At 38.8% G+C, this 23,751-nt stretch overlaps 1 protein-coding gene across 2 annotated transcripts in view; it reads left to right on the top strand.

Moving 5' to 3' along the window:
* The window catches only part of LOC114879634 (protein sister of odd and bowel-like), a 72,911-nt gene that overhangs the window by 35,551 nt on the left and 13,609 nt on the right, over nt 1-23,751 (top strand). For both annotated transcript variants that reach the window (XR_006829542.1, XM_046286309.1), the window contains one exon: nt 15,691-15,770. The gene's annotated coding sequence lies outside the window, so the exon portion shown is untranslated. The remainder of the gene's footprint in view (nt 1-15,690; nt 15,771-23,751) is intronic.

Genomic DNA, 23,751 nt, shown 5'->3' with positions numbered 1-23,751 from the left:
ATCTCAGATAGATTCATTTTCTTTTAATTAAGAAAGAAAAAATGAAAAGGTGAAAAAAAAACGAGTTCAATAAACGCAAGTTGATATCGTGACGGACATATCTACACCGAACAGCCAGGTTGCGAAACAGTTTCCCTTGCATTTATAATTTCGACACATATTCCCGGCATTTTCTGTCAATCAGTCTGGTTCTCGTTTTTTTCGTCCTACATGACTAATTAAAGAGGCCGTCGAATAAAAATGTTGAAATGCTAATTGACGAACGGTGTCGTATTAACGATCGTGAATTTATGAATAAATTTTATCTGAACGGGTAAACTTCATTCGATCTGATTTAATAGCTCGAAGTTCGAAGAATCTTAACACTTTATAATAAATGTTACATAGAATACAAATTTTTCTATTTACCTATTCTACATGATAGCCTAAATGAAGTCTAATATTTAATTTAACTTGCGATTAAGAACAAAATATGGAAAACAAGGAATTTCGACGAGTAATCATTAGGAAGTATAAATCAGTAGACGTGTAACACACTGGTCGGATAATTGAAAGGCAGATTCGTGTAAGCATTAGCTAATGGTAAGCCCGCGATTATTCACCAAGGACACCATAACCATTTTACCGTAATTAATATCTCGTGCTTAATAACCCACGTGTGCCCGTGAAACGGAGAATCTTTACCGGGTCTCCTCTGTGAGCTCGAATAAAATGGCTGTACGTTATCAGAAAGAATTATTAACGGGAATTTATGTATCCTGGTCGAGGGTAGTACGGGTAATAAGGAAGAGGAGAGGACCACCGTCAATGTACGAGCGTTTCATCTCGAAAGATATTCCCTCGAAGCGAAGGAAAAAGCAAGGGGCGCGGGAACCGTGACGAAGACGATATACTCTTTTGCTTTTAATTTCGTTTTAGTTTCGTTTGCCGCCATTATTCCAGCGACCCTGCCCTTGAAACGGGTTTGCAAGCGCGGTTTCAGCAACAGCCACCGGCTACGATTGAGTAATCACATAGCGGTACCCACTATCCTTCGCGGGTTTCGGTTTTTGCCCCCTTCTAAAAATAATTCTTCAGCCGTCCCTGGACGACAATTTCAGATCGACAAAAGGATCGCTTCAACAGGTTCTACTTCGACTCTTATTTCCTACCTTCTATCACGATCTATTTACATATTCGTAGGTTTTGTTTTTTTTTTTTCAATCTGTAGCTTGTCGATGACTCGTACTATCTTGTCTTTTTAATATTTCTAGCCAGTTGTCGATGACGTGGTGATGTGCATTTTTATATTTTAATTCCCGACCTCTTATCTAGGCCATATTTTCTATACATCCCTGATATGAATTTTTTTTTCAAATCTCCAAAAATGGTTGATTTTATTTTCAATAAATCTAACCAATTATTCTTATCCTCTCAAGTATTTGAAATACTGCAAATTTTCTATTTTTCCCACACTGAGAGTCGGAGCGTATCGATTGATCAATAATTACGAATAGAACTATCGGCGATGATGTAAGAGTTTCGTGTTCCCGTGACGCACACACGAATGTGCATAGAGAGAAATGTAGATGTATGTAAGTCATACATACGCGTAACCGTTGTGTTCATAATCCAGCGTGAACGATATACGTCGAATCTGGTTGTCGATCTACAGCATTGATACAAGCAGATCCGATAGATCCCATAAATCTGCAATGCCCGACGTCCTTGCGACTCTGGCCACTCGTAATATCCTCCACTTCCACGGGGCTCGATGTACACCCACCGGTAGATCCGATTTACATCGAGCTTACACGATGAAAATGTGTTCGAGATAAGGTGGCTATGATCGAGAGCTTGGCACCCAAGGTAACCGCAGGAAGTTTGTTTTCATGCAAATCAACGGTTACGATCGACTAATCATTCTGTTCACTGTTCTTGCTATTCTTTGTAGTATGGAAACAATGATTCGGAGGGATTTGTTAAAGAAAAGTTGAATTTTTTTATCATTGCCACTTGTGATTTCATTTAGAGCTGTGGTGTCTTGATATTTAAAACTTTTCAGAATTATTCATTATTATGACATTATTTTAATACAAAAATTATGACAAAATTATGATGAAAGCAACAGGGTAATTAAGTTTGTTTTCAGAAATTGCATCTGTTTTGGTAAAATATTGAAAGTAAACCAATCGAGCCTTTCACAATTTAACGTTGACATGTAATTAACCTGCCAAATCGTCATCGAATATTGTACTCCATTTTGCAAATTATAGGTTTGTAGTACCTTGGATGCTTCAATGATTTTTTGATAAAATGAAATGTATATTACGTGTACTCGTGATCTATAGTTTGATCGATGGAAGGAAGAGATACGGATGTCAATTTTATTCATCGAACTCTTTAATTATCAGCCGCTTTTTTTAAAAGAGATTCGATAACGCTACAAGTAAGAAACCGTGTTTAATGCATTAAACAGAAATATTAAGTGCATCGTGGAAAGTTGGTCTGTTAATTACGAGCGTAGTCATTAATGTCACTTCGCGTTGATCTCTATATTCAACAGCAACATTTTAGTTTCTCCGTGAATTTAACAAGCATCTCGTTAGATTCGTTAGAATTCATGCATTTATAAGATCGCTGCGTTTCGAAAGTTCTTTAGCAGTTTTACCCGAGGCCAATTGCCATAAATTAAGATTTCAGATTTGAATATTCCTCTTATTATACTACTTAGGAAAATTTGGAAATTGGAAATCAATCCTTAATAATTGGTATTATTGCACTTTGATTTGAAAGTTGGTACATTAGAAAGATCTAAATATCATAAAAATGCTATATACGATTTAATGGAAATAAAATGACTACTTGGAAGGATTTTATGATTTGAAGGTACCATGTATAATTGTTATAATTTCAATCTCTTCACAATTAGCAGATTCGCGCAATTAACTGTCGATTCAATCATTAAGCAGGCGTGCACGATATCGCGAATTATACAGTTTCTAAAACAATGTTGAAAATTTCTCGGTGAAAGATGATCTCTTGGAATTTTTTAATTGTATACATTTAACTCGATACAAGACAATGGCAATGAACGTACAAGAAAACATTTTTAAAGTTCCATTGTTCTTTGATAAATTATAATATGCTGAACTAATGTTTTATTTTGCTGAAGGTTTAGCAGCTTTGTACTTCATACCTTTACCTATTTATATAATTAATTCGATATTAAATTAACATGTTAACGAGTAGACTGGATCATTTAACACTCAGTCTATCCTGGAACGGTGCTGATTTTCTATAACCATAATCATTGCTGTTTATGTTAACTCTGATACTTAAATTCACTAGATTTTAAAATTCAGCTTGGTTCTACTTCCTCGCTAATTTACATATTTGCGTAATTGCTGTAACTTGAGAATTAATAGTGATTCTACGTAGCACTATCGTTATAAGATACGTTCAAATAAAAATCTACTAATTAAATATTTCACTTTCTTATTTTCTTATTCAATAATTACTACACTTTCAAAATTAAATAAATACAAACAATTTCATATTATTCTCATATTTATAAATAATAGTTTCAATAGAGCTTCTCAGAATAATATTAAAAGTATAAAATACTTGACAATAACCCATCGTCCCAACAAAATTTATTCGACCATTTCAATTTATTTTCTAACGAAATATCGTCTTGCACCTTTTTATTTCTTGCCGCAATCTCTGCAGCAATGTTTATCGTATCCGTAACCGATGCATCCTTGCAAGACTATCCTCGTTCAATGAACCGAAGACGAAATCGTTGTGCAATGCACGCTACCGCGGCCGTACGCGTACCGTACTTGTACAATGTTGCATAGACGATTTCTCAGGGGAAAGAAACGCTCTCCGTGGCACGGTTTTCGCGAGAAACAACGATAAACGATAATATTAAATCTGTCACGGAACAGCGCAGCGCGGCGCCTGTTAATTGTCCCGTGTCTTAGCTGTTAAACTTGAAGTACGCTTTTCACGGTGAACGCACGATACACGCGGTTCCGATTGAATGGCACACACGCCAGGCTCGAGGACATTTTTCTCCCGTCTCTTTACATTTTCCGCGATCTACATTTCACTGCGAATTGCTGGACGTTGGAGCTGCAATGTTTATCAGGATTGAACGGCTACATAGTTACGTAAGCGTGGAATGTGTTCCCGGTGTAACGGAATGCAGGGACGAGTATCTCGTATGGATGCACGCGGTTGAATTCTATGTTCAATTGGATAACGTCTTACGTCACGGGACCGACTCTCCCATATTTGAAAATTGTCTGCGAATTTTTATTTCAGTAGTCAGCCACCGCTGTCCATGATTATTAACACATTTGTCAATTAATATGTATTGCACAGTTGGGTGCAAAGTAGGCTCTTCTTAGTTAACGCTTTCACCGACATTTGAAATTTTACATATGTGCTTTGAAATAAAAAAAAAACGATGATCTTAGGTATCTTGTGTGCGAAAGGGTTAAGAATAAGTATAGAGGGAGAGAAGCTAGGAATCCTATCCTTGGAAGAACGTAAGAAAAGCCTAGCAACAATGAAATTATTCATAAATTTGCAACTCAGCGAGAGTATCGGAAGCCCATCGTTGGGCACGGGACGCTTTCTGCAACGGGATCGCGTGACACGGACCACCTTCGACTTGGTGGGTTCGTTAATGAAAAAGCAATTACGGATATGGTTAATAACCACGCCACCTTCTTGCACTTTTTTTTCTCTCTTCCCTCTCCGACCGGGTCGAGCGGTCTAGAATTATCGAAAACAAATAACGGTTCGCGCGAACTTTGGTGGAAGTTTGCGTCTGCGAAACCGGTACTTGTCTCGATATTATACAGCTTCGTGTACCGTTCGTTGCGTAACGTTCGTTTCAGATGTGTAGACTGCCTGCCATTTATAAATTTTCCGGACGCTTATGCAATAGACCCACACAGCCGCGCGAAACAGCGTGAAATTTGTAGCCGGTTACATTTTCCTAGCGACGAATTTTCGTGTTCGAGAACGTGTCAGATGTCGAGGGAACGAGAACTTGCTTGCTCGCCGGACGACAACTTCCTGTTTCAGGGTTGGAATGGGACGTACGATTTCGAGGAACATATTATAATATTTAAAAATGCAAATGACCGGGTAGCGATACACTTGCGGTGTTTAGAATTACGCAATTTTTGATGATTCAGATTTCCAAGTGACGTAATATATTATTTGATTAATTAATTCGAGCCAGAAATGGATACCAGAGACTATTGTTCATTTGAATAATCCATAATTTAATTAGCAACAATCTATAGTCAAATGTCTTAAATTATAGGCAATTAATGGTAATGAATTATCTTCTTCTTTTGCTAAAAGTTAATTACTTTGTCTGCAAAGTTTTTGCTAGTTGATTAATTCTAGTTAGATGAATAGAAATCATCTGTTTTTCTGCCTCTACCGATTAGTTCATTATTCATGAATCTTTTGACGCTACTTTACATAGCATAACTAATCATCAGCATAGGTAACAAAAGATTTCTGAAGAAAGCTATTATTCGTTCTATTAAATTTTTTGCATTTTCAACGGCAAACAAGATAAGTAGATCTTCTCTTTCTGATGATTCATTCAGTTTAACAAGATATGTATGTAAAAAATAACCACTTGAACTCTCTTTTGAATTTCACTCGAGGATGATTCTTACCTGGATGATTATTTGAATAAAAATATATCTGTTGTCTCATTCGTTATTTTTGCCAGCACAGTTATGGGTCCCCTATTATGAATTTAAATAGGACGTTTATTCTAACGGTTTTCACCCTTTTTTCAGACTCGCAATAATAAATAAAAACTATGTTAACATTAGACACTTGATATTTTTGTTAAAACTAAAGGACCTAGTCTGTGCTTAGATAGAAATTATAGTTACGTGAATGGTTCCTATCATAATTTCCACCATTCGATCACGTCACAGATAGAAAACAATGTCTCAGTTTTTTCCAAGCAACATTGTCAACGAAGGTGATTATTATTTCATGAGCACGCTGCAGTCCTTTGATTTTTTTTCCACTATGTAACCACGGACGTTCACTCGTATGAGGCCGTCTCGCATTTTCCTCGGCTATCTATTTAGTGTTCACAACGGCATGGAAAGTATTTCATACCGAAACAGGTCGCGAGAAATATTATCAGACTGGAAACCCGTTCGACGAAATTTTCGCCTGACCGCAGATCGGCTGGTTACAGCTGCCCCCGAATCTCATTAAAGCATTCCTTCAAATTAATCCGCTTTAGAGCTGTACAGCTGAGCGATTGTGAAAATGAATCTTTGCTGTAGGGATTACGACTTGAATGGAAATATTCTTTTAATTAAGGATAAGAATAAAAGAAGTATGTATCCTAATCGTAAGACCTAACTTGAAAACATTCTAGCATAGACCTCCTAACCTCCTTTCCTCGCACTGTGCAGAGAATAAAGGCAGTGATTAAGTCTTACCTTTGCAACTTTCCTTATTCCAAGCAAGCTCGAACAGCGCATGATTTCTGATAGAACCTGTATATCGCGATTCTTTGTAAACAACTGGGAATGTAAAGTAGGCGGTGGATGTACCGCGAAAGACATCCGAGAAAATGAAGATACCGTTACGAAGCGGCATAATTGTAGTCACGGCTAATGCGAGGACATGTAAGAACCGTGATACGCAAGCAAGTAAGGTAGTTGTATCACGCGCTACGTAATTGTCGGAAACCTCTACGCCGGGAATGTTTCCCGCTGATCGAGCCGTTTCGCCTTACCACGAACAAATATTCTCGTTTCAATTTAAATGTCTATTGAATCGGCGCGAGGAATTAACGTGCCACCGTGTAAAATATGAATTTCTGCACGGTCCTATTAAGCCACGACAGTTGCCGTTTCAATTCAGACCGGGAAATGCCAACAGGTGTGCTTGCTTTCATTCACCGATCATCTCTTGAATGTTACCCGGCCTCCTGATATCCATGATTTAAAAGAAGATCATTAAATACGAGAATAAAGCTGGCCTTTTCAATCAAATAGATAACGATAAGCTTATTACGTAACAGGCAATAATGATGTAATTGTTTTAATTAATTACTATTTTTAAAATGTTTTTATTTTCCTCGGTAGAATAATTGTGTGCAGGAAATTGAAAAATTACTTCGCAATATTTGCATACATTTTTTTATTTACTTCTTTTCAACGTCTGTCGTCCCTGAAAACCGGAAGTACCCTGCATATCGGCTTGTCAATCTGAATACGAAATGCGATACTCTTGGCAGCATACATTATATCATAAATTAATGCAACCGGGCTAGTTATTTCTAAATAAAATCTGTACCTCGAAGTATTTAACGCGTCAATTAGGAATTTTTATTTTTATTATTTTTTTTTTTTTCAAAAAATAAATAAATTTTAATATTAATTAATAGTTATGATTCAGATGATTGAAACGCGTCGGTTTTCGACACCGAGAATAAATCCGAAGGCCGCCTTGCTACGGGAATAAATAATTTGCAAGGTATCCATTAGGCGCGCGTTCAAACGACAACCGTGCATTTTTATTAATCCTTATTCGTTCACCGTCGTTTTCTTATCACCGACTCGATCCTACTGATATCCGACTCGTTATAAAAATCGAAGATAAATAGTAATAAAACTGTTGAAGGCCTTTACAAATGGCTATCGATATGACGTGCATATATCTACATTGTAACATGCGGCATTTGGAGAACAGATACTTTGATTGAACGCTTTATGATAAAATGATTTCGTCGTGAAACAACCGATCCATAATAATTTTTCTCGAATCAATTAGCGAACCAAGAATCAATGTGTTTTGTAATTAATCATTTAGTTTAAAATTCTCGAGCTATTTACTTTTTTAACACCCGGTAAGTTTATTATACCGTTACCCCTTGGCAATTCAACGTCCTCGCGACGAGATAACGAATTTACGACATTAACCCCGTTGCACCACGCTCGAGGAACCACGATGCCGATCTTTGCACCGCACGAAGAAGCACAGATACAGAAGGAATGTGTTTCGCGAAATCTGATGACGAAAGAGCTGTGATCCTTGGATGATTGGATGATTCGGTTAATCTTCCAAATCTTAACCCCGTTTGGCTGAAAATTTTTTTATTTTTAGCAATTTCAAATAGGAATGGATAGAAAATGGAGGAAAGTATGATGGACGTCCAGCTGGACGAAATGGCGGATGTCGAAAAAAAAAGGAAAGATAATCAGAAAAAGAAGGAAAGAGGAGAGGGTGAGAGCAGGCGTTCTTTCACGTAGAACCCGCGAGATTTCGTATGCCGGAGAGAGAACAGAAATTCCTCTGCTCTCCTAAAAGACGCATGGATCAAGCAGAGAAAGATAGAGAAAGAGAGGAAGATACTGAACGGATGTTGAGACGACTTTAAAATGCATCCTGCGTGCACGTCTTTGCCTTTTCCCTTCTTCCCTCTTTCTTTTTCGTTCCTCCACTTATTGTCCTCTGCCGTTGCGTTGGCTCGGTCTCTCGGTCCTCTCGCTGCGCCTTTTGGCCATTTTTTGCTGTCGTTATTCGGTGAAACGCCTCTTCCTCTGGGTACGCGCAAAAAGCCCGGTAATAAGGCGGGAACGGGGCGATCGAGTTTCGAAATGAAGCAACGGTGCTCGAATGCGCGAATGAAAATGTAACCGCGAACAAATTGCCGTTGAAGGGAAATTATGAAGGGTTCCGTTTCGCGGCACCTTCGCCGCGTGCTGCTTTTGCTGTTTCCGGTGATTTTTCGGTACGGTACACTTCTTAAGCTCAAGATATTCTTTATTGGTAAGATTCTTTGGGATAAACGTCGTTTCTTTTTTTTTCTTTCCTTTCGAGGTGCAGCGAACTGACGGAATTTATGAGAGCTTTCGTTTAGAATATTAATTTAATACTTTGAATTCCACGTCGACCATTTTATGGGCAATGATACGCGTATAAATTTGTTAAATATTTTTAAATATAACTATTGGAACAAGGGCAAGGGTCAGAAGGGACAGATTTTCAATAATTGCTTTGAATCTTCTGTTATTTTCATCTTTAATTTAACCATAATAATTATCGTTACCGTTATCGTCGTGGTGATCAGCTTCGGTTTCTTTAGCGATAGTTTCCTCGACGAATTAACAAAATAATTATACGGTTCACGGTGTTGCGCAAAGGTATGTCCGGCCGAAAACGTGACTTTCTTAATTTTCAGCAGGCCCGGCTCGATTTACCTGGTCGCTCGTTGCCTCCAGCGTCGAGTTCCTACCTACTAATTACTAATTAGCAATTAGACCCGCGCGCAACGCGTACTCGGTTTGCTTTTCCAGGACAACCTCCACTGAAATCATATTTCTTTCTAATGGTCGTGTTGGAGGTTGAACATAATTATTGCCTCTATAAGTGTCGCCTCTTATTATCGAACTCGCCCTTTATTATTAATAATAATTATGACTTTTCTGGACAGTCGTTTTCCTTCCCTTTTTCTCAAATTTTCTCAGCACTATGAAAGAAAAAGAACGATATTTTATACAAAAAATTAGTTGAAATGGCATGAAACTTCCATCAACGGGTAGCTAATCGTTTCCGTTCGCTTTTGTCATGTAGATTTTGCAAACGGCTGATTTACGATCGCGATGCTGGGAGAAACGAACGATTACCGCCGCCACGATTTATACGTTTGTAAGTTTGTGCCGCGAGAGCACTTAGGATCGGATCGAACACGTACGTATCTTGTAGCTGGCAGGTATGCAGGCAAAAACCGCTGCTTGTTGCGCGAATAGGTGCATTAAACGCGTATCACCGTGCACATACAGCAGAACCTGGTGATTCGGTTTGCTTTCACGTTCGAAGGCATTCGCAAAAGTTGCCCGTTTCGCTTAATTAATTGTCAGACACGTGCTCCGCGTGTTTTTGGTAATATCAACCAAATTCTGAAGCGATAGTCAAAGCAGTTGCATTATGAAAAAAAGAATTCGAAAAATCCTTAAGAGTCACGTCTCGTTAGTTTTGCTAACTTCCACGTGTTATCCAAAAATGAATTTGTAACAGCGATTCCTAATACATAATAACCGATGTAACTTCCTCGTTTCGTAACTAACATTAGCACTTACATTAAATTGCGGGTATAGTTTCATTTTCTCTTCGTAATATAATTCAATAAGTAAAAGTGCGCAACTAGAATTTTCGTTATGTTTAAACTGCGTAAAGTAAATTAACGAAAGAGGTAAGAATCGATGAGTGAATTAAATCGAAGCACGACGTTACATTTTCTCGTTTAATTATTAGAATCTAGAATTATCATCGAAATCAACGTACCTCCGAGCGAATCCCAGGGAACGAAATGGCGAAAGATTGAAATGGCGAAAATAGGGTGTTGTACGCGATCGAACCAGTTTCCTCGCGGGAATCGAGCGCAATTGTGTAACACCGGTGTACCGTTCCACGAGGATCAGGCACGCATCAAAATACCATGGCGAGACGTAGGTGTACACGGTTGTTCGTCTTCGAGATGGCCTACCGCAAACACGTTCAGTAGCAAGCCGAAGTATCTGTTGCAAACTACCGGTGCAGCTGCGAGTTGGAGCTTAGCTAAACCCTCTAGGCTCTGCTGCTATCCGATGGTACCGATATTTATACGTGTATCTAGGTGCTCGTGTACTTGCCAGTTGCTTCACGCGATACCGTGCTAGATTTACCAGCGCGTACGTAGCCGCCCGTTTCACTCAGCCAGCAATAAATACTGCTTTAGCTGAGCGTGTTTCACTGTACGTACAGGCTGATTCCAAATTAGCGTCGCAAATTTAGACGCCTATCCCACGTATCTAAAAGAAGAAACCTGGCTGTCGTTTACGGTTCGTCCGACTTCGAAACGAAATTTAAGTTAAATTTTTTCAACCCCTTTGTGATTTATGCACCATCCCGTACTAAAAATAAATCCTTTTTCCACATGGAATATAATCAAAATTAGAATCAGCCTGTAAGAATATCAATACCTTATCAATACACGCTCGCAAATCTAAACGATTGCGATTGCTCAATACTTTCCTCCGGATGCATTTCTTTGGTGTTTTCCGTTAGAAGTATGCGAATTCCCGGCGATCGTATTAATAACAGCTTTTCCAGCGGCCCGCTTCCTAGAAATAGTTGGAATACCGATTAATCGAGTAGAAAGAAGTGGCACGACGAGAGAGCTTTACTGGGTACCGATTAACGCGATGCATCCCGTGTCCGCTTCTGATCGCGAGAGTCGACGCGGGAAACTATTCTCCGCTTTCGAACCATTTCCTTCGAATCGTTGAGAATTGTAATCTTCCGGCGTTTTTTTGCCGCGCCAGATGAAAAGAGATTTGCAATTGTCGAAGTGGGCTAATCAGAGGTAATCAAAGGTGCGAATGAGGGAAACTCGTTGCGTCCATCCGGTGTATCAAGGTCGTGGTTGTTCTTAAATTTTTCGCCTAATTTCAAGTTTAGCTAAGAAGAAAAATATTAATTAACCCCAAAATCGTGATTTAATAACTTTGCAATAAGGTTATTTTCTTCAATAATACAATGAACAATTGTATTCTAGCTATCGACACAGTTATTTCATCATCCAATCAATTTTCCTTACCGAGGCTAAACAAAAGCGATCAGAAACCTTATCAGTGACAAGATCAACCTACATCGACGTTTCGTTAGAAATCCCTCAAGGTCTCAGAGATTTCGATCCAACCTATTTCTGTTCACCCGAGATCCGTGCCTTTAATCCTTTCAACCATTGACTGACACCTTATCTCCCTGTCTATCATCCCCACCAGGTAATTGCCGTTTGTTCATCGATTAAACGCCGCGTTTCCTCGCGACAAACGTTCACCTTTCCACTCGTATTCGTGTCCGCGAGATCGCTATCGGGAATTTCTCGCTTCATCATTCGCGAAGATACGAGGCAACGGTTGAAAGTGTGGGCTAATGGCAGATTCCTGGAGGTGTAAACGTAACTAATGCGATGATTCATCGAGAAATTAGTCAAGAGTCTTTAAACTGGTGGATCCATCGGATGCAATTAGTCTTCTTTAAACAATGCGAATCTATCGCTCTGAATCGTTAATTTCTAACGTGAAACATCTTCGAACCCGCGCGAACTTGCAGAAATTCTTCTCGATACACTTATCCAGGAAAGATGTCATTGATAAACGTGCACGATCTCGGCGAAAGAAAATAAAAGTGAAGAAATTACAAGGTTTCCTACATCCTGTCCGTCAGTGTAGGTCTAACGTTCAAATCAACGTACAGTTAAATGCGTGGTACGATTAGCGGTGTCTCGAGCAGGTTATTTAGTTGTAGGTACAAAGTTGCAGCGTTCGCAATATGATCGAAGGATAAATGGCGCGGACGCACGACCACCTAAGTGAACGCTTGTAATGCTCGTGGAATCGTGAGCGTGCAATGACGTAGGATCATTTATCCGGAGGACACGGTTTGTTGGCGTCCGCGGCGAGGGGATGCTCGATAAACTACGTTATTTATTGCACTCTTAAAGCGCAAAACTCAGCGTTACTTTTTCCCTATTTTTTTTCGCCCAAGGAAAAACTGTTTTGTTGAGCGGCGATGATTAATGGGAAAAGATGTATGTACTTACATACACGCGGCCACCGAGCCGCGATAGGTTTCGGGGAACATTGTAACGTTCTGTTACGCTAGCTTTCCTCCTGCCTTGTCTGGAGTGTTCTTGAAGGATTCATTGCGACTTACATGAGCTTTCGAGTTAATAAATGATAGGGGGAATAGCAAGAGCAGGAATCAAAGTAAATACATGGTATCAGATGGGGGCGATGCGGATTTTGATTTTTGAAACTATAAATATTTTTTGATGTAGTACGTATCCTCAGCAATAGTCCTCTATCTAAGATAATTTTATCAATATTATTAATAAAAATTAATAAAAATGTTGAAAAGTTACAAAAGGACCTCGTGTTTTTCCTCGCTCTTCTTACCATTTCTTTTGCCTGCAACTGCACGTGCATCAGGGCCGACACGAGTGCACCGGCTGGATGCATTTCATCCGCAACTATTTCCATATTCGTATAGGAAACTATTTTTCCTCTAGCTGTCTCTTTCTTTTCCACCGAGCCAGGTACACGTTTGCATACACCGAGGGAAAGATTACCGTGTCTCGTTGTAGGCGTTTCACTATGTCGGGACGCATCTGGGATCGGGGTCCTCTAACGGGACGCGAATGTAAATTCTGCCAAAGCTCGGGGATAAAGTCCTGCAGCGTGTTGTTCTCCTGATTTGTAACGATCTTATTTACTTCGGGGGAGGGAGCGGTCCGTGAAAATCATTTTAATATCGGTCATCCAGCTAATTGATCGAGAAATTTGTAATTTAGAAAATGTTGAAACGTTCTTTTGCAAAAGAAGCCGGTCGTGATAGAAGGCCTAGTTATTTTCGTATCTTTGTAAATGAGCATAATGTTGCACGAATTCCTTCAAACTAATAAGGATTTGCGACAGAAAGCGGTCGTTACATTTGCCGACACCTAATATTATTCTAAAAGGAATCGTGCAGTCGAGTAGGTGATTCGAATTCCTCGCAAATCTGTCCCGCAACGCGCAGACCGCTTTCTAGAGACTGGAAATCCTTCGTGAGGATTTCTATACTGGCCATAGATTCAGTTTTATACGCGCCGAGTCGAATTTAAATTTGTCCAGAAGCGAAAGGATCTGTCCAGCTTGTCTTTTAACGGGATCGAATGCAAAGCAGCACGTCAGGGCGCGAACACCTAAGTATGTACTTACTACGTTCGCTGATAAATTTCGTCTTTCTCCTCTCGGATTTCACGGTTCTCTCCATGGCAGAAAATAGCCTATGGTGATGTGTTAAATTAGCATGACCTATGGTTCCATCCACGACTGGTCCTATCCTTAATGGCTAAGGTTCAAAGGAAACCTTCTCTAAGCAATTTTCTTTTTTATAAAAATATCTGACTTCATAATTTATGTCACTATGACTGGTTTAACCCAAGTCACTGCGAGCCATGGAAGACTTAATCTAAGTCGGTGTTGAGCATGGTAGAATTAACCCAAGCCATTATTTGCCATGGTAGACCTAAATCCATGGCAAACCTAATCCAAGCCACCAAATTAGGAACTCTGTTACAATGAAAAGAGTGCGAAGGCATACACCTCAATCCATAAAGCCTAAAAGGAAGCCTAAACTCTGAAGAATGCACGCACTGATTGTGTATAACAATGAAGATTTTAGAGAAGAAAGTTTCGAAGAATCGAAGAGAAAGAAAAGACAGCGTGGCAATAAAATTTCCATTTAAGGGGTGGAATAATATCCTCGTTCCCATGTACTTTGGCTACGACTTTTCAGCAACGATCGCCGGAACATCGAGCACTCGAGGCTGGCTGATTTATCGTCAGGTGAAATCTGTCTGGGTGATCTGACGCGGTGCATTATGCATTCGCACGCAGTTTCAGAGGATGGTATCGCGAAATTCATCAGAAATAGGCGAGGGGCACGGCGCGTTTTGGTCCCGTTAGGAAACCAGATATGGAACGATTTGGTGAAACAAGGGAACAAGGCGCGGCGTTGTTCTCCTCGGCCTCGTGTTACACATTTGAGAAAAGGCAAGCTGGGCTAAGGAATGTCTTCCTGTCACGTTTCGCCTGCAACAACAGCAGCCGTGTTACTTTTACCGTTCTAATGATAATATTTTGAAACATATCAAAATGAGTAACAAAGGTCCAATTTACAAAATTTCAACCATAAAATTATTACTACTAACTTTCAAGTGTACCGGAGTGAAAGGGTTAAAAAAATGAAATGATTATACTGCAAATAATTATAATTATAATGGGTTTTATTAGAGATGACCATTTTTATCGTAGCGACGAATGTGTTAATTTTGAGAATATGGTTATTTTGTCGGATTTATTAAAAAAAAAAGTCTTCGGTGATATAATTTGCATACGAGCAGGTAACGTGTCCGTCACGGTCGCATCCCGCATACCTATCATATCAGGCCAAAGCCTGGTTCTTTTTCTTACTCTTTACAGTTCTACCGATTTCGTAAGTGTAGCGTGGCGATCGCAAAGTGTTTCAGTGCGTTTACGCGCGTGTACTGCAAGGAACTGGGACGAGCATCCGTTTCCTTCCAACGATTCCGCGTCGCGAAACCTCTCTGTTATTGGTGTCCGACTGTTTCGCAATTGAAAATTCTTGTCCTTTTTCTTTTCTTTTTTTTTTTTTTTTTTTTTTTTTATATCCCCATCGCGTCGGTTACACGACGCGAAAATCGTCGATCGTAATCGAGGCCGAAACGATCGGGACGATTGAACCGTAAAACTTGAACGGCATGGAAGCCGATTTTTAACGAACCGAACAGACGAAGAAACTTGCTCGCGAACGTTTTTCTGCCGATTTTCGATTACATAAAGCCGAACCACCGCTGCGCAATAGACGCTTGTTAATGGTTTTTGCCAATTTTATTGCCAAAGTGCAATGGTTCCTATTCGGAATCTAACGAAACAGGAAATAAATGGTAATCGACAGATATGAAATTGTAAAAAAATTATGTTATCATATTGGGAAGAATTTAATGAATTATAGTATTACAAATTTAGAGAAAAAAATGTTTCGAATTTTATAAAATTTTATAAAATCTTTTATTTTGTTTTCCAGGTTCCATATGGCAAAGGAGCTGCTAATATGCTAATTTCATAGAAGCATTCCTGTCATCTTCCAAATTTTCATGCCAAAAGGTACGTACACTTTTTAAGATTCACATCATTTCCCTAATTAAGCGTGCCAAAGCGAAAATTCAGATGAACGTGTGTTAAAATAGAAAATCAAATGAAAGCAAAAAGTGTAAGGTGGTGCGTTGAAATTTGGCGCGTTAAAACGGGAAAGCGTAATATTCGCGGCTAATAACGAGCAAACACGTCGTGCCGGCAATGTGTTTTTATTCGGATCGTGAATTTTTCTTATGACATCGTTCCCGTTTTACGAGCCTCCTGAATCACTCGAATTGCTCCCTTTAAATTCAACAGCCTCGATCTCGGCCAATTATCCTTCCCCTGTCTCTTTCATTGAACCCATTGGCCGTGTTCAGCATTCGTCAAGTTATTTATACGACCATGGAAATGATTCTTCAACTCATTGTATAACACTTTACCGAAAGCTTTTCGTGATTTATCTCGAGGATATTTCTGCTCGAAAGGTTTTTGTAACCAACCAAACGTAATATGAAAATCATTTTACGATTCGCTCGAGTATCTTTCGCGTTTAAATATTTGCTATATTTTTTCCGAACGCACGCAAAATAACTTAAAGAACCCCGTTCAAATCCGAGATGAAGAAGAAAACGTAAAAACAGACATTCTATTAGGTGGAAAGGAAGAAACACGTCGAAGAAGTAATTGGATTCTCGTTAGACATCTTCCTGTCGGGCCAAGTAAAACCCGAACGATCCAATTTGGTGGGAAATATAAACGTTACAGCTGGAAGAAAAGACGACCATTTGCTAGCGGGAAGCAAAAAGAAGGAAAATGGTTCGCGTTTCGCCGCGGTTGAAGGTCGATTGATATTTTTCAGCCGGGATGCGGTCGAGTTTTTAAAAGCGTTCCTTCACGGAGTCACCCTCTTAGGCCGCGTGTCCGATTGTTAAGTGGCAAGTAGGTTATGGGGTCTGGCCGCTTAATTGCCTGGATTTTTATCATTTTTTTAATTGTGCCGACCGGTGCTCCTTTAATTACACACGTGCAGCGACAGAGAAAGCCAGAACGTTACATCTTTTTCGTTGCTTCGAAAGAAATTGTGAGATTGCTTGGAGATTCTTGCTAGAAGATGGATTACCTCTGTCGTCTGGGTTTTGCGGTAGAAACGTTGTGTGAAATTTTAATAGATTTCTCGGAAAAAGCGAGTAATCGAATTCCTAATTGAAGTCGTTAATTCAGCGAGTTCAGAACAATTTGTCGTTAAAGTAAAGATTGCAGTATCGTCGATAGAAAAATGATGATTTAAATGATTGAAATGAGCGATTCTTGAAAATCTCACGCTCCATACCGCGCAGTTTCACGCGTCGTGTCAGTCGGGGAACCAAGGAATTACAGTTCAAGGACCAAGAATAATAATCGCGAGGCGAGAGTAGCGTGATTATTAACAGGCGATAAGAAGGCGCAACTTTCTTCGTCCGTAACGAAGAACGGAATTTGCATTGTTACGCTGACTAAAAAATGCTTATATAAAAGAATCATCGTTGAAACGGTTATAACAAAGACAATGGAACAATGAAAAAAATATGTGTATATTTTTTATTATATCTAAATTCCTATAACATCATTTATGTATTTCTATAGAATCGAGGTTATCCTAATCAACGCTAATTGAACACAGAATGATTTATTTGAATTCTTAATGAATATTTTACACATAATGCTAATTGCAAAAAAAGGTCACATCATTAGAGATAAGAATAATTAGGCCACAAAGAGGGCCACGGAAATGTCCTCGACGCGTCGTTTTCTTCCAACGATATCAATCGTCGCGGAAGAGAAACATAGTTTGTCTTTTACAATTAACACAAAGAAACAATCGTCAGGGAAGAAAGGCAAGATCTCAGGGGACAGGGGAAAAACGACAAGACGAGGTCGAAAGACTCGTGCAATTAGTAATTATAGTACGCGGTCTGGAATTACGGTCCGTGAGGTGAAAGAATCGAAATACTCGAAAGAATCGAGAACAGAGGGCCGGGATAGGACGTTAAATCAAGAAGGAGGAAACTTCAATTTCAACAGCGACATGTCGGTCAAGGTAACCGTGATCGATCCAAATTTTATCGCCACCCGTTGAGCAACGTTTCTTTTTTGTTTATTCTTTGTACCAGGTATCAAGAATGTGTCTGGGCACATTCTTGATACCATTCTTGATAAGAGCTCCTCGGACAATCAATCCGTATGTCAATGCTGTCAATATTTATTCCAAAATGTCTATCGAGAAAAAGCTTGTAATATATTTTGTTCGTACGAAAGATATTTCGATCCTCAACAAATTATCTTTTATTACAATATTTTAAATTACATACTTGCCTTTGAGAAGGTACATCCCCTAAAATTCTTCTTCATCATCAGCCCCTTTTCTTTTGCACCCCTCTTGCTACAAGGTTCTCAATTGTAACGTTTGAAAAGAAGGGAAGAAAATTGCCGTCTGTATTTTCCATTTTCCATGACAAAGAAATGAACTTGAAATCTAATCCGGACTCGTTGCATCAACAAAGATGCATCCTGAGAGACGAGGCGGATTCGAAGAGAAATCTCGCACAATGCATTATGCATCCGTTGTTTATCAACAATCGTCGACCATTCCCGGAGAAGGTTTACACGCAATTAGCAGGCTGGCCTTTACAGGCATCGTTGCGTCACTGACACTGACTGTCGGCTAGACACACAGTTGACATTGACACGCGTCGCGATTTCAAAGTCAGATCCGTCCTCAGGATCGCTCGGGACATATACCGTGAGAGATTTTTTTTTTTCACGCAATCGAATACCTTGAACGATCACCAACAAGCCGAGAAAATAATGGAGAGAGCTATGGAACGAGTTGGGTAGAGGGGAAGAAAAAAACAATTGCAATCTTTTTGTTCGTCATCAGAGCAATTGCAAAGCACGTCATAAGGAAAATATTTCAAATCGTGAAGAAAGATGACGACACTCTGATGTTTCTAGTATCTTCTCGCTGGAAACACTCTGATTTATGGGCTGTGCTTTGATTAAAAGTGGAAAATTAATTTTACTCTATTCGCTTATGCAAGTTTTAAGGGAGGAAAGAGCTTGAATTTTATTTTTAGCTGCGTTGCACATTGCAGTTTGATCCAAACAATTATTTATCTAAATTTTGCCCTGAATTCTAATTGAAAGTACCAAATAGTACTTCTTTTTAACCTATGCAATCTTCAGAAAATCACGCTATACGAATGAAGCTATAAACACCATAAACGTTGGTAGGAAAAACAGAGAAGGAAACCAGTGCTGGAACTATGTATGCAGTGGAAAAAGCTTTTCATTCCGGTAGCTTCGAGATCTATAAGGTAACGGTATTTATTGAGATCGAATGTAATGATAGAAATAAACGGACCGAGATGCTTTTGTTCTCGCTTAGAAAGTTACTGTTTAATCGACTTCAACGAATGGTCGACTGTTTCAGAAGTGAAGTACAACTTCAGGGCGGTTTAAGGGTTCTTAGAAGTCTCTGGAATTCAGGGTGATAGTAGAGCAGTTGTATCCTACAAGGAATCAATTTTGTCGGTAAAAACAAGAAAACGTTTGATATAACCTTATACGGCTGCGGATATGATTAATAGTTGTAGAAAGTACTTGTCTGGAGGAAATTCTTCGAAAGAGAAGTTATCTAACTTCTGAGATTTCAAGTTCTTTATACTTGTTTAATTTTAGAGAATTTCTTGGAGTAAGGGTAGGAAAGGTGTGTCTGCTTCCTTTATTGTTTTCAAATTTTCAAATTTCTAAAGAACTTCAACCCAAAATCCTAATTTTTTTGCAAATGTAATAATAAAATACTATTCCAAGTCATCGAAAAAGCAACTTTCTGCCCGCTAAAAAAATAAACAAAAAGAAAATGTTTCGTCTTAAATTTCTAGTCAAGGATTTTTCAATTAAACCTTGAGAACCACTTCGACCTCGACTTCTTAATATTCGAATCAACCAATCAGTTAGTGGAAAAAAAATACCGCAAACTGTGATGCACAAAAACACGGGGAAAATACGAGCAACAGATTCAAGAAATCATGCCGAATCGAAATGAAGCCATAGAAGCATAACGCCGACGTATTATTACGGCGTATAAAGGTGCTCGTAAAAATTCGTTGCAGAAAAAAAAACATGAAAAAAGAAAGACTTTCAGGAACTGACAATCTCGAGTTATCCTTGAGGAAACAAACAGGATCGAAAGCTGAAAGGTCATAAAGATCGAAGGAGTCGCTCTGACGTGACAGCGAAAGTGTTAATTGTCGCTTGAAAACATTCCGCATGCACGAGTGATGATTGACAAGTTTAAAGAGGAAATCGAGACGAAAGAGTACTGTTAACATTGGCAAAGTGGATGATTGCGAATACACAGGCTTTGAGTACCGTTAAGAGAAACAAACCAGCTATTATATTGTATAATCAACGTGCGTTTAGTTAGCCATTGAAAATATGGATTTATTATTTAATTAAATACGAATATTTCATTTAATTTTATTTCATTCAAATTTATAAAATGAAGACGATAGGAAGTTAAAATTATGGCTCTCTCTATGGTCCGTCGTCCGAGGGTTGATGATAAAAATGCTAATCACGAATCCCTGGAAACTAGGAAACGTCTTTATAAAATCATAGACAGATTAATGACATAGATATACCCATCACCACTTATTATAGCTGATTTTTATGAGCAGTCCGTGTTTCTAGGCGATCGTTAAGATGATTGTCGGAAAAATGCTAGACTCGCAGAATGTTCTATAATATAAAGTCTATATCCTTGAAGAGTTTGTCACGATGATCGTCGCGTATCTCACGGCTACCACATTTCAGCGTGCAATTATCGACTCTTACGTTTTCCAAACTGATGTTTCTATGGACTAGGTGTTGGCGTGTGTTCCCAGTTATGGGGGGAATAATAATATATCGAACTTTCTTCGTAAGAATTCTCTGTGCCGATTACGTCTGGATACTGAAACAGTGATGTATCGTTGATGGGGTGAAATGGGGAGACGAAGATGAACATTCATGCTGACCTAACGAAGATCTTTCTATTTCCAATTTCAAGTATTCATCGATTAATGAAGTTTTCTTAATTGTTAGCTATCTGCTACTAGAGCACAATGATAGCTTCATGAAACCATGGCGTGTAATTAAAAATTTTTCAGTAAATTTACCACCGAATGGTTTATTTCAAATATTCTTGAAATTATTCATCGGTTGTGCCTTTATCATTCGCGCGTTTCAACCACAGCATCGGTTTTGCGAAACTGTCTGAACGCCTTTTAAAACAATTTTTCCATGGAACGTAATCTTGAACGTGGTTAATTGTGCTGTTCGACGAGCCGTCCATTATCTCTGCTTCGAACGTTATTACACAAGATCTATTTCTCACCTTCTAGTAACGATATTATCGCGATACTGCCAGCTATTCCGTCCATTCCGCAAAAGAAGCAGACGTTCGTTCGTTCGTTCGTTCGTTCGTTCGTTCGTTCGTTGAATACACTTTATTGCTGATAGTTCATGCGGAACCCACTTTCTTAACCTTCATACCTTTCCAATCTATTATGACCAACGATGAATAGCGTTACTGATTGAATCGAGTCTTTCAATTATTTCGTCCATCGTCAAACTTGTGATTCGAGCAGAATCCGGCTCGTCAATAAAAAAATAAATAAATAAATAAACACTCCCGTTTCATAATAATAATTATTGATAGAAATTTCATAACGCCCAGTTTATGAGACAGAAGTTTTTTGTTTTTTCTTTTTAAACACTCGCATAAGCTAGATAGCTTGATTTTCTAGGATGAGAATAAACATTTCTGAGAGATCTTTGCCACCGAAGTTGTCCTTATAAGAAAATCCATTAGATATGCATGCGATCAATTAGTTTGCTCAGTCATATTTTATTATACAAAAAAAGAAATTATTGCTTTTCGATCAAGAAATGACCCAATTATGTAACGGGTTAATGCGATGGTAATCGTTCAACCTGTTGCTCAAACGTTTAACCTGCAGTAAAATGTACAAAAATTTTCAATTAAGAAGTGTTTTATTGCCAATAAATATTTTTTATTTGTCTTAGATCATCGCTAAAGTATTACGTATATTTATGGCTCTCTCCATGGTCCGTCGTCCGGGGATTGATAATGAAAATAATAATAATAACTTTACATTTAAATAGAGTTTTATAAGATTAAAGAATTTCTCGATGAAAATCATCGGTATTCCCATCGATACGATCTCCCTTAAAAAGCAGTTAATCCTTTCTCGTTATAAAAAAGAAATGAAATAATCCCATCTCAATCAAGCTGATCCACGCATTTCCGCGTACGCCGGTCGAGCAGGTAACCTCAGTACCTGGGAATCGATTCTGAAATCGAGACCACGTCATCGTGGACGATGAAACCCGGTAATTTGCACGTTTCGAGAGTGTGCCCAGCTGGTGAACGCGATTTCGTGGCGTTTCCAAGGAAATCGACGCCGGATACGTGACACACTGAATTATCTCTTCACGCTGGAGCCTTGTCGAAAAAGGTTGCCTTGCAATTACTCGTGATATCCGGTTTGATATTCGAATATAGCCTCTGACCCCATTACCAAACTCCTTTTTTCCGACACTTTACGCGTGCCTCTTCGAAATCCACTCAATCTTTGTCGAAAGAAGAGTGACATCCCGTTTATGGCCGTTTTCAGTTCGTTTTCGTGGTTCATTGGCATACTTGAAGCCGATGGAATGAGATATTTATTCATTTATTCAGATGAGATTATTCTTATTCCTGGTGGAAGGTGTAAGGAGTAAAGTGGTTCTTGAATTTCATAAATCATACTTCGTTTCTTCCACATCTGGTAAATATCACAGTTACGTACGCATTCGAGCAACAAATTAAATACTACCAGTGTACACTTTAAGCGCAATTAATCAATTAATCGAACAGAAATGTTAGAAGAGTGGATAAAAACATAGATAGAGGAGACGTGTAAAAATCAACTGCCTACGATCTTTCACGAACGAACGAGTATTATTTATTGCAGCAACAGCAAACGGAAGATTGGTCTGCTGGTAACTCAGCAACTCAGCTAAATGTCAAGGATAGTTTGAATTATTCTTTTCCTTTTTGCGTCGCAGCATAGCGAACGATTAAACTTTTCTATAGTACAAATCCTGATACCGTCGATGAATAACAGTTTATTTTTTATTTATAAAATGTGTCCATATTAACATACATAGAAAAATTAATTAGTGATTCATGGATTAATTAACACTTTTGCCAAGTGTTTTCTGAAAGAAAACCTACCGTGCCATGTATCAAATAATTCTATTTCACGAATCAATTTCGGTAATCAAATTTTTCTTCCACGAAGTCGAAGTGATTTGCGCAATTCGCGATCTAGTTCCGACACGATGGTAGAAAAGCGGAGCAGTAACGACCAGAGAGGTAAAGTTTGAGCAACAAAGGCCCAAGGCAAAGCCTCGGTCGAATCGTGAAGTTCGACGATCTCGCAACGATTTCACGAGCCAAGAAAGCTGACCAGTCGGTCCAAGAACCGAGACAGCCACCGAATCGATTAACCAGAATCGATGAACTCCACCTTTTCCACGAATTCGTGTCTTTTTTCTTTTGGGACCCCTCGATCGACACCTGCTGTCATTTTCTTCAAACAGGATCCTGTGCATTGAACTTCCTGTTTCTTATTTTAAACCTTCTGCATATCTTTGAATTTTTTCACGTAATCACGTTTCTCATAATTGAAGTTATTCATCATTTAAATGATCGAAATGATTTATGTCCATTTTATATTCCTTATCTTGGCGCACGTTCCGACTAATGTATATCATTTTTAACAAAGTAGCAATCGTTGATACGTATGCGAATAAATCATTCGTTTCATTTGGTACAACCTGATAATTACATTTCTTAGTTCCTCAAACAGATCACATCTTTAAACAAATTGATACCCTCACAATAAAATTTCCAACGGTG

This window comes from Osmia bicornis, chromosome 6 (genome assembly GCF_907164935.1).
Source record: "Osmia bicornis bicornis chromosome 6, iOsmBic2.1, whole genome shotgun sequence".
NCBI lineage: Eukaryota > Metazoa > Arthropoda > Insecta > Hymenoptera > Megachilidae > Osmia > Osmia bicornis.
The sequence above is the reverse complement of the archived record's forward strand: the minus strand, read 5'-3'. Positions and strand labels throughout refer to the sequence as shown.